This window comes from Nannospalax galili, unplaced genomic scaffold (genome assembly GCF_000622305.1).
Source record: "Nannospalax galili isolate Female #2095 unplaced genomic scaffold, S.galili_v1.0 scaffold344, whole genome shotgun sequence".
Classification (NCBI taxonomy): domain Eukaryota; kingdom Metazoa; phylum Chordata; class Mammalia; order Rodentia; family Spalacidae; genus Nannospalax; species Nannospalax galili.
In genome coordinates this window covers 1,557,077-1,557,645 of record NW_008352153.1, presented here as the reverse complement: position 1 = coordinate 1,557,645, position 569 = coordinate 1,557,077, and positions in this window count along the sequence as shown.

Sequence of the window (569 nt, the reverse complement as noted above, 5' to 3'; positions counted from 1 at the left end):
TTTATTTATTTATTTATATAAATAAATACACTTCCCAGGTAGCACCTTCCCATAGCTTCCCTCCACCCACTAGAGCCCTTATACTCTGATATCCCTGCTACTGTCTGCTGTGTTATCAGCACCCCAGCCAATCCCCACTACTTGCCCTTCTGGTGAATCTAGTCAGCCTATCTAGAGGTCTTTGTTTTAGGAGTGTCAGCTGTTCCTCATCTAGTGGTAATCAGTTGTCTATATTCCTTTGGATAAGATTGGGGTCTGCTGTTCATTTTCCCACTTCTATGCTGGGTTACTATCTGGAAATCCCTTTGGCCACCCTGGCCAACTCAAAAGAAGGTATCGTCTGTCTGGCATTGTTGCTTGTTATGTAGCCTTTAGGTATACATACGGACTCTTATGAAATTATATTGGCCCCTTTAATCTTTGGTTACACTTTCCTTTTGGGTGTTTAAGGCCACACAGTTGGTCCAAATAAACCTACTTATTTTTACTCTTAAGGTCTTTTGAGTATCTGTTCCTCGGGGGTCACATGGGCTTGGGAGGAGCCCCTGGCTCCTTTCTTTTACCAGTTC